This window comes from Spinacia oleracea, chromosome 6, assembly GCF_020520425.1.
Source record: "Spinacia oleracea cultivar Varoflay chromosome 6, BTI_SOV_V1, whole genome shotgun sequence".
In the NCBI taxonomy this organism is placed as follows: domain Eukaryota; kingdom Viridiplantae; phylum Streptophyta; class Magnoliopsida; order Caryophyllales; family Amaranthaceae; genus Spinacia; species Spinacia oleracea.
Genome location: NC_079492.1, coordinates 89854241 through 89865342, shown reverse-complemented (window position 1 = coordinate 89865342; position 11102 = coordinate 89854241).

Below are 11102 nucleotides of genomic sequence, written 5' to 3'. Positions count from 1 at the left end.
CTTATTAATTCTAATCGAGTTGTTTTAACCTTAAGGATTTGTAGACCTAATCAAGAGTTTATGACTAAAAAGTGCTCCCACTCAAACCAATAAATTCATATGCTTTACTAATTTTAAAACATAAAATTGTATTTCTAGTCTAACCGGAAACATACAAATTTAATTAAAATTTAAAGCTCATATAAATTTATAATTGAATCCAAAATTTAATTTAATTTCAGTCGCATTTAAATTAATTCATGATTTTAATTTTAGTAAAATAATTAGAATAAATTCCATTTATTATAATTATAATATTCAAAATTAAAATCCAAGAAATTAATTCAAATTATTAATTTTAAAATTAATTAAAATTACGTGAACTGAAATTTTCAAATTAAACATTCAAAACGATCTAATCGAAACGCAAACACCCTACGCGTTGCACGCCCATGGGCTGTACGCACACAGCCATTGCTGGCCATGTGCGCGCAGCCCATGCGCTCGTTGCATAGCTGCTGCTGTCTCATACGCAAGCCTCCGCACAGCGCCCCATCGCACGCGAGCTATCGCTCGCAGTGCGCGCGCGAGATCGCTCGCTGGGCGCGCTGGTTCGCTCGCTGGCGCGCGAGATCGCTCGCTGGCGCGCGAGATCGCTCGCTGGTGCGCGCGAGCCATCGCTCGCTGGCGCGCGAGATCGCTCGCTGGTGCGCGCGAGCCATCGCTCGCTGGCGCGCGAGATCGCTCGCTGCGCGCGCGCGAGCCATCGCTCGCTGGTGCGCGACATCGCTCGCTGGGCGGGCGACGTCGCGCGCTGTGCGCGCGAGTGATGCTGTGCGCAGCGCTCGTGGCACGCGAGCTTGCGCTCGCTGCGCACGAGGCTGCGCGCTGTTGTGCGAGGCTGCGCGCGCTGTGGCGCAGCTCGCTTGCTGCCCACACGCGACTGCCTTGGCTTGCCCCTCGCCCATGCCCATCCGTTCATTGCTCGTGGCACACGACACAAGGCAGGGCTGCTGCCTTGTGCTCGTGCACTACGCCCTTGCTCATTGCATTCGTGCCGCACGGGCGACGAGCTCCCTTGCTCGTCGTCGCATGCCCGCATTATACAACACCCCTTAAGGGTAACACGAAGCGTCCATTGCTTCGTGCGTGCAAGTTATTTGAACGAATCGCATAAAAATTTAAAATTTATATTTAAAATTAATGACAAATTAATAAATACTATTAATTTCATAATTTTAGGGCGAAAAAATCGAAAATTTATTATCCAATTGATTTCCGATTGATATGGATTCAAGTCTAGGTCATAAAAATTTAAAATTTATCGTAAATTTACAATTTTTATGGTGGTTTTTAATCATAGGTTTCTAATTAAATTACAATTAATTATGAAAATCAAATTAATTCTAAATTATTCTAATTTTCAACAAATTAATCATAATTACAAATTAGATTGCATAATTAACAAGACTAGGCATTCAAACTTGTTAAACATATGCAGTAGGTCAATCAAAAATTCAAGATTTATCAACAGGAATCGCAAATATTTAATTTAACATCTTAAATTTACGAAATTTTGCATCCGAAAAACTAAAACCTTCGAAAAGTCATAGTTAGGCTTCGAATTTGAGAATTCTGGGTTCGGCAGAAAAAATACTACTTTTGTCAAAATTTTAGAATGCCTTTTACATACGGAATTGACACAAAAATCACTCAATTCGGATGAGTAATGAAGAAACTGCCGAAAAACTGCGTACATATATTTAAATAAACGCAATTTGCAATTAATTAACAATTACGAAAATTAATCACCCCTTTTAATTCTTGCAAATTTGTAATATTTAACCATGTTCATGCAATTTAGATTATGAAAATAATAAGGGGCTCGTGATACCACTGTTAGGTTATGATACATATGACATTTACATAGATCATGCGGAAACAACCATTAACCCAGGAAACATATTATTTACACATAATCATATAGCATAATTAGATGCATACTCTTTGTTGCGTGCCTTCCCTAGCTGCGCCCGAACCGAACAAGAACAAGTCTTTTAGGACTCCAAGTGTCGTCCCTCCGTAGAAAGTCCACAGCACGTCCGGATCCGCCTTAAGATTGACCAACTAGAATCGCCCTTAAGGTACTCAGAAAATTCGGCACTTTTGGGGCAAGATGGGTGTTTGAATTTTCTCTCAAAAACCTCACTTTTGAATACTTTGAAACTTATGTATAAATTATGACCCCTAGGCCTTTATTTATAGAGTTATGGAAAAGGAATCGTAATCCTAGTAGGATGCGAATTAATTGGAATTAGAATTCTACATGAATTCTACTTAATCAATTTATCCAATAGGAATAGACATTTAATCATACACTGACTCTTGCAGATTCAGGAATCTCGCATGAGCTCAAACTCACACACACACGGCAGCCACAAGGGCTGCCCACGCATGCGAGCAGCAGCCCACGCAGCGCGGCCCACGCATGCGCGGCCTTGTGCGCGCTGGGCTGTGGCGTGCGTGCTTGCTGGGCGATGGCCTGGCTTCGTGCTGGGCCTTCGTCCGGCAGGCCTCGTCCGATGCTAATTCGTACGATACGCTTCCGATTAAATTTCCATTTCCGGAATCTATTTCCGATACGAACAATATTTACGTTTCCGGCAATATTTCCGATTCTGGTAATATTTCCATTTCCAATAATATTTTCCGATACGTACCATGTTTCCGTTTCCGGCAACATCTACGACTTGGATAATATTCATATTTCCGATACGATCCATATTTCCGTTTCCGGCAATATCATCGTTTCCGGAGTATTCATTTCTTGCCTGTGACGATCTTAGCTCCCACTGAAACCAAGATCCGTCGGTTCCGAATATTCATAGATGGAGTATTTAATGCCATTAAATACTTGATCCGTTTACGTACTATTTGTGTGACCCTACGGGTTCAGTCAAGAGTAAGCTGTGGATTAATATCATTAATTCCACTTGAACTGAAGCGGCCTCTAGCTAGGCATTCAGCTCACTTGATCTCACTGAATTATTAACTTGTTAATTAATACTGAACCGCATTTATTAGACTTAACATAGAATGCATACTTGGACCAAGGGCATTATTTCCTTCAAATATTGCTGGAATCGGAAATATTGCCGGAAACGGAAATATTGTCAGAAACGGAAATATTATCGGAATCGGAAAATAATTCCGGAAACGGAAATATTAAATATTTTTTCGAAACGGAAATTAATTCCGGAATCGGAAATATTAAATATTGTTCGTATCGGAAATAAATTCCGGAATCGGGAATTTAATCGAAAGCGTATCGTACGAATTAGCATCGGACGAGGCTCACTAGACGAAGGCCCAGCACGAAGCCAGGCCATCGCCCAGCAAGCCACACGCATCACCAACACACGCCAAAGCCTCGACCAGGCCCAGCGCAAGCCAGGCCCAGCCGAAGCCATGGGCGCGCGCGGACAGTAGCATGGGCCGAGCGCTGTGCGCTCAGCGTGGGCCGCAAGGCCTGCGCGGGTGTACGGTGCTCGTGCGATGCTCGTGTGCGAATCCTAAAGCTATCGGGATTCGATAAAAGATTAAATCCTAAACCTATTAGATAAAGTTTATTTAAATAGAGTCCTAGCAGGATTCTAATTAAATAAATTAGTATCCTAATAGGATTCCAATTCCTTTTCCATACCTCTATAAATAAGGGCCTAGGATCATTATTTATATATATCTTTTCAAGTATTCAAAGCTAGGATTTTTAAGCAGAAAAATCAGCCATATCTCTTGCCCATTTAGCCGAAAATAAGTAGTACCTTAAGGGCGATTCTAGTTGGTCAATCTTAAGGCGGATCCGGACGTGCTGTGGACTATCTACGGAGGGACGACACTTGGAGTCCTAAAGACTTGTTCTTGTTCGGTTCGGGCGCAGCTAGGGAAGGCACGCAACAAAGAGTATGCATCTAAACTATGCTAAATGATTATGTGTAAATAATATGTTTTCCTGGCTTTATGGTTTTTCCGCATGATTTAGGAATTGTCATATGTATCATAACCTAACAGTGGTATCACGAGCCTCTTATTATTTTCATAATCTAAATTGCATGAACATGGTTAAATATTACAAATTTGCAAGAATTAAAAAGGGTGATTGATTTTCGTAATTGTTAATTAATTGCAAATTGCGTTTGTTTAATTATACGTACGCAATTTTTCGGCAGTTTCTTCGTTACTCATCCAAATCGAGTGATTTTTGTGTCAATTCCGCATGTAAAAGGCATTCTAAAATTTCGGCCGAACCCAGAATTCTCAAATTCGAAGCCTAACTATGACTTTTCGGAGGTTTTAGTTTTTCGTATGCAAAATTTCGTAAATTTAAGATGTTAAATTAAATATTTGCGATTCTTGTTGATAAATCTTGAATTTTTGATTGACCTACTGTATATGTTTAACAAGTTTGAATGCCTAGCCTTGTTAATTATGCAATCTAATTTGTAATTATGATTAATTTGTTGAAAATTAGAATAATTTAGAATTAATTTGATTTTCATAATTAATTATAATTTAATTAGATACCTATGATTAAAAACCACCATAAAAATTGTAAATTTATGTTAAATTTTAAATTTTTATGACCTAGACTTGAATCCATGTTAATCGGAAATCAATTGAATAATAAATTTTCGATTTTTCGCCCTAAAATTATGAAATTAATATTATTTATTAATTTGTCATTAATTTTGAATATAAATTTTAAATTTTATGCGATTCGCTCATATAACTTGCACGCACAAAGCAATGGACGCTACGTGTTACCCTTAAGGGGTGTTGTATAGTGCAGGCATGTGACGACGAGCAAGGGAGCTCGTCGCCCATGCGGTATGAATGCAATGAGCAAGGCCATGGTGCACGAGCACAAGGCAGCAGCCCTGCCTTGTGTCGTGGGCTGTGTGCGATGGGCGAATGGGCGAAGGCGAGGGCAAGGCACAAGCAGTCGCGTGTGGGCAGCAAGCGAGCTGCGCCACAGCGCGCACTACCTCGCGCAAGCGTGCGGAGCCTCGTGCGCAGCGAGCGCAAGCTCGCGTGCCACGAGTGCTACGCCCAGCATCGATCGCTCGCGCGCAGCGAGCGCTATTGTGCGTGCGACAAGCGCTACGCCCAGCGATGGCGTGCGAGTGCTTGTTGTGCGTGCGACGAGCGCTGCGCCCAGCGATGGCGTGCGAGTGCTTGTTGCGACGTGCGACGAGCGCTGCGCCCAGCGATGGCAAGCAGCTCGCTATTGCGACGTGCGACGAGCGCTGCGCCCAGCGATGGGCTGCGGCAGCATGTTCGTGCGTCGAGCGCTGGCGCGCGCAGCGAGCACCATGCATGATGCCTTGCGATGGTGAGCAGCAGCGATGCGAGGCAGCGCATGGGCTGCGCGCACATGGCCAGCGATGGCTGTGTGCGTGTGGCCCATGGGCGTGCGTTGCGTGGGATTGTTGCGTTGCGATTAGATCGTTTTGAAATTTTAATTTGAAATTTTCAGTTTACGTAATTTTAATTAATTTTTAAATTAATAATTTAAATTATTTTCTTGGATTTTAATTTTGAATATTGTAATTATAATAAATTTTATTTATTCTAATTATTTTACTAAAATTAAAATCATGAATTAATTTGAATACGACTGAAATTAAATTAAACTTTGTGGATTCAATTATAAATTTATATGAGCTTTAAATTTTAATTAAATTTGTATGTTTCCGGTTAGACTAGAAATACATTTTTATGTTTAAAATTAGTAAAGCATATGAATTTATTGGTTTAAGTGGGAGCCCCTTTTAGTCATAAACTCTTGATTAGGTCTACAAAACCTTAAGGTTAAAACAACTTGATTAGAATTAATAAGGACTGAATAATTTGTAGATTATTGGTGCCCTTGATTAATTGATGCAAATGTTTACGTGATGCATAATGTGTTTTACTAACCAGCTATGTGGGCCATTCATGATAATGAATGGGTGAATGGTATATATTGTATATGTACTGTTTTGCAGGTTATGAAGTGACTAGTATGGCCCAAATAGGATAGAAAATATGGTCTGCGTACCATTAATTTGAATGTAATTGGTCTAAAGTACCAAAGTTGTTTTTCAATTCAAATATGGTCTGCGTACCATCAAATAGTTGTAATTAGTTTTAATTATAGCTTATTCTATTTGAAGAAAATGGTGCCTCCCACGGAGATTTTCAAGACGGACTTTGAAGTTAAAGCTTCAAGATGAAGTCGGGCCATACTAGATCACATTTATCTTATGCATGTTTTAAGTTATTTATTGCTTTTAAATATGTCTTAAAATGCATGAGATCAAAAGCTTGATTATGTTGCATGATTAAGGATTTTAGTTCACTTAAAATCTAACCAACATAGTAAGAGCCTTAAGTTCCAAACTTAAAAATTGAGTTAAAAGGTGCCATGCCAAAATATACACTTGCTTGGATATCCTTTACATGAATCTAGTAATAGTTTTCGCTTAGCGAGGTGTTACTTATTGGTCCTAAAGGGGCAAGGTACACAAATAATTGTGAGTACACGTTAGTTTTGGTGAAACTCAACGATATAAGTAAGGAGTCCTTTTATGTCGTGGCAAAATCGATAGGTTTACCTAATAAGTTGTTAGACGTACCTATCAACCAAGAATAGTTTCTAGACTATTAGCAAAAGGCTTTTGCTTACCTAAGATGTTTTAGGACTAAGTCGACAAACTGTGCTTAGTTCTTCAATGATTTTAGGATCTTGGAATCATTTTATTCACACCTGCCGGAACAATAAATTCGAATAAAATGCTAATAACTTGTTGAAATTGCATGATTGCTTTAATTTTCAAGTTATTACTCATGATAAATGTTTAGACGTTGCATGCTTCAATGTATGTTTTAATTATTGTTTATAATTAAATATCTTGCACTGCAGTAAATCCTTTTAGAAAGGTAACAGTAAATTTCCTCGATTGGTAGTGAATCCAAGAACGATTCACGGAAATGAGAGAAAATGAGCAATTTAAAATGTACGTTTCTTTTAGCGACTTTTATGGTTGTTTTCGAATATCAAAATCGAATGGCAAACCAATTGGTGCTTGTGAATTCAAAATACAATGTAGTTTTGAGATCATAAAGCATTGAGTTTAAACGCTCAGCTTTACCAATGGTTAACAACCTAAAAATCTTTTTTCCATTTAATTCTCGAATGAGTCTAGTCCCTAGACATTCGAATAGATCGATGCTTAGAGAACTTTAGAAGCTTCTGGTAAGATCATCTAGTTGAAACAAAATATTCAACATAAATTAAAATGGTAAAGAACCTTGTTGGTCACATTGGACATGTCTAACAAAGTATAAAAGTCAACACTAGAGAATTCAATTCTTAAGACTATAAGAAAGGGTACAAGAAATAGGAAAATAAAGGAACAAATGAAAGGAATTTACGATTCCGGTTCTACCTATAAGTTTATGTTTAAAGAAAAGTGACCTAGCAATCAAACTTCCTTGGTATCATATACCGCTTGAGGTTCTTACTTCGGTAATAACTCAAACAATGGAAGCTAGGCTACACTAATGACCTACAAGTGGGAAATGAAGCATGGCAATGCTACATTAGTTGTAGGGTCATCCAGTTTGTTTTAAGACCTTTCAAAGGCTGGAACTTAATGGCTATTTTGTTCCATAATCAGCATACCTAAATTTCTGCTTCAAACACAGAAAGACTCACATTCAAGAAAAACAAAAACAATGCATGTTTGTTTGTTTGTTTATTTGAATAAAATGGTCATTTACGGGTTGAGTCAATATGCTTGATTAAAACAAACAACTCTTTAACAATAAAAACTTTACTAGGTTCAAATCAACCCCTTGATTTGAGTTCCACTAATCTTTGGCATTGTTGCTTAGACCATATCAACAAGTTAACATTCAAAATCTCTGTTTTGATGGAATTTTGAAAGTTGATTGATTTCTAAATCAATTTAAGACAACTAGTCTTACTTGTTGAAAGTAACAAAAGATATGAACTATTGTTAGAACGCCTTGACAATAGAGTTCAAAGCTAAAGAAAGATTTTATGACTTTATTATTTCACATAGATTTGAGTGAATATAGGTTTATTTACTCAAATGTGATATAAGTTGAATCTGTTTGGCTAGTTCAAAGATTCAGAAGTATAAAATCCACTTGGCAAGAAATCATAAAGATCTAGATTAGATCATGTTGATGATTACTTGAGACCAAATATGATCATCAATGATTGTGTGTTATAATTTCACAATCTAGGTCCATAAGATATGGCATATCTACGTTGGAATAATCGAAGTCAATTAGTACTTGATTCGATCAATGATGAATCATAAAGACTTTTCCTATAATTTCTAAAACAAAATGCTCAACTACCACCAAACTAAACCAAATTCGTCAAAGCTATTGAAAAGTAATTTCAGAATAACTTTTCATAATATATCTAAAGAGTTCCTAAACTCAGTGGGAGCTTAGTGTTTGTTATTCAACAAACTAAGGCCCAAGTATAGATATATGTTTCATTGTGATTTATTCAATGAGACACAAGGGTATTGTTTCTACCACGAATTTTTGAGAACATAATGTTTGTTTGCTCGAAATAATGTCCTTTTGGAGATTCGTTTCCAAAATGACAAGTGGGAGAAAATAGACCTCGAAAGTCTTCGAGGCGAACAACAAACATAAACGGACATTCCGGAGGCTTTTCGAAGTGCTTCAGAAAAACCGAACTTATTCTTTAAGGACTTTAGAAGTGGCTTTAAAGAATAGCCATCTCTTAGAAGACTTTACAAGTGCTTCAAAGAGAATAGAATATTCAAAGGACTCTCAAAGTGCCTGTTGATATTCTATTGTTTGATGTTCTATACCCAAGTAGGCATAGAGTTCAAGTCAATGAAACTATGAGATTCTTCTATTAGATAGTGAAGAAACCTACAACTTGCAGTCAAACTATTAATGAGTTTGTGACCTGTAAGAAAGCTATGACAAAACCCAGATTCCCTAAAATGGTTAGAGGCCATATATAGACTCAAATGTTTTAAATGGTTAGAGGCCATAAAACATACTCAATGTTTTGATGACAAAATTGAAATTTTGTTGATTTGCAAGAATAGGTTCACACCTATTGGTTGCAAGTTTGTTTTAAGGATAAAAACCATCAAACATGAAATTGTGTTCACACACAAAGCGAGATTAGTTGCTAAAGGTTACAAGCAAATTCATGGTGTGAATTGTGTTGAAACCTCATGCATAATCGTAATGCTCAAGTCAGTAATTCAAGCAATGATTGCATATTGGTACATATAGCAATTGGATGACAAAACGTATTCCTCAATCAAATGTTGGAATAAACTATGTACATGGTATGTCATAGGAATTGTGGATCCAAATAAATGCTTGAAAGAAAAAGCTAGCTTATAAAATCTAAGTACAGATTTAAGCAAGCAATTGGGAATTGGAATTATATTTTAATGAAGCTAATACATATTTTAGTTTCATAAAATATACATGATTCTTATAGATATATAAGAAGTTTAGTGGGAGTACATAAAAACTTAATTGGTCCTATGTGTATCACACACATATCTCTCTATTGTAAAATAACATTCAAATGCTAATGACTTAGATTTGAGATTATTCATCAATGATGGACCATGGCGAAACTTAGTACATACTGGGTATTAAGATCTATTTACAAAGATCTTATGATATTGTTTTGGATTAAGTAATGGAATTTACTAAATCAAACACGAAAGTCTCCATTGGAGATATTCGACCCATGTGAATAAATCTAAGTAAAGGATGTTTGAACTATGTATAAGCATTTACTAAGTTAAACATCAAAGAGTCTAAATGAGATTCTTAACCTATATTATATGTCAAAGAATTTAGCTGAATTTAGTATCTACTGAAACTAGATAAGCTAAAGTTACATGAATAGAATTCAATTGGGAATTATTCTGCAAAAGAATTTATCATGTATGATATAATATGAGGATCGCCAAAAACGTATCGTATGACTTTAGGCATGACGAACATATACCAATCTCTATTGATCTAAGTGAAGATCAACTAGATTGAGATCAAGAATACTTATGGTACTTGGAAAGGTACATAGGAATAGTTCTTGATTCAAGGAAATAAAGATATGCTAAATATTGATGCTACACGCATAAACACTGGCAAAGGATCAAGCAAGACCCTTTGGAGTTAACCATTGATAAGGACGAGCTATAGAGCATCGTGTTTTGAAATGACAACATGGATTGGAGACCATGAGTTGTTGTGTGGGATATTAAAATATTAATTTCTATGTTCTAAGATACAGCTGGAAAGTATTCCACATATCTGTGAACTGCTTGGATAAGTAATTCCAAACAAATCATCACTAGCAACCTATAAAGTTGAAGTAAAAGTACTTATTGCCTAAGAAGCAATAAAACAAGGTTGTTTATGTTAAAGAGTTCTTCACTGAACTTGGGTAGATCACATGTCTGCTGGCTTGATGGTTCTTCATTGAAAAAATGCGTAGAACCACTCTTGAAGCAAGAAAAGACTAGATCACAAACTAAACATACTCAAAAGATCTTATCATCTATCTCGAAGAACATTCGATGAAAAGGATATTAAGATTGGCAAAGCATGATAACTAAACCTATGCAACAAGTGAGAAACAACACTCACATTGTAGCACTGGAAATCAAGCATAGCTTTGAATTCCATAAACTGTTTTAGAAGATGGGTTTGAGGCCCATGGTTGTAAAACATTGGGGTTGAACATTTATCATATATGAAATGTATTTTCATATTCCATTTAATCTTGATTTAGTATTAAATGATGAGTCCCTTCAAATTTGACGATATATTCAAGATAGACTGTCAGGACCAGTCCTGTGACTAAGAAATGTCTATCAAGTGAACTTGAATGTCAAAGGTTGAAAATGGTCCCTAGTCGGAGTTTTCTATAAAATTGGACGCATAGAAAACGTTAGATGATTAGAATGCAAGATGACTAGTAGTTCTGTTTCTTGAACTATGTGGACATGGCAATGTCATAATCATTTGCA